A 1,156-nucleotide genomic window follows, 5' to 3' on the forward strand; every position below is an offset into this window, starting at 1 on the left:
TGAAGGAAATAGATGATTTTGATGATTGAAATTTTATTTTACTACGCTTTGATTTTGAAATTGTTTGCCAAAGAAAGTATTGCACTATGATTTTTACGAAATTATTGTAACGACCGCTCCTCGATCGCTACCGACGTCTTAGACTTTCTGGAGAACTTGCTAAGTCCTGAACAAGCCTTATTAGAAATTCCCATTAATTCATAAGACTCGTTCGCCAATCTATGTTATTGCTTTAAACCGTATAACTCTTGTGACATGATTTGAACAATAGACATAATAAATCAACTTGACCTTTATTCCATATAATTGTAACAAATACATCATAGTATAAACTCTCAAATTGTACATTTATGTAAAGACCAATATCCATTTACCAAAAATAAAATACATTGCAAATGACTCGACCTTTAGCAGCGGAGTGACTCTTAATAAGGTGCTATGAAATGCCTTTACCTATCCACAGTAGACTATAAATGTTGATGGATGCACGCTAGGCCGATCACTATCTGCAAAAAGGGAGACAAGGGGGTGAGTCTCACAGACTTAGTGATCATCGGCTCCGTGAGGAAGGCGTAGATGGGAAACAAGCATAAAGCAAATAACTTTGAATAGTAAAACTAGAATAAAAATAATAATCTTGTAAAACCAATCACAAATAAGGTATTTGTGCCTTGTAAAAAAATAATGCTGTAAATCAAAATGCTATACTTTCTTTAGCAAATGATGCCGGAAACAAAGTGTAGTAAAACAAATTTCAATCATCGAAATCACTTATTTCGTTCAAAAATACAATAGTTGCATAAAAGCACGCATGCTTCAAGAATGTGTGGCATGTAAAAAAAATCAACGTGTACCACCACATAAATCATCTCACAATCACGTATAAAGTGCTGAAAGCTATTAATCAAATAGAGACGGAGCTGCAAAAAATCATTAACTCTCCACCATGCAAAAGAGTATGTGTAAAACCCGACCCTATAAATACATGTCATAACATACATGCACTGAGTAGCATGTTTTTATGTTAGGAAAGTCCCTAAGAATTACGAAACCCGGTATTGTACCTAAAGACACACTTGAGTTGATTTAACCTCAAAATAGTTCAAATAGGAATCGTAGGGTAAAATTTAATATTTTGTAGTCCAGGAATGACTAA

This window comes from Theobroma cacao, chromosome 6 (genome assembly GCF_000208745.1).
Source record: "Theobroma cacao cultivar B97-61/B2 chromosome 6, Criollo_cocoa_genome_V2, whole genome shotgun sequence".
Taxonomy (NCBI): domain Eukaryota; kingdom Viridiplantae; phylum Streptophyta; class Magnoliopsida; order Malvales; family Malvaceae; genus Theobroma; species Theobroma cacao.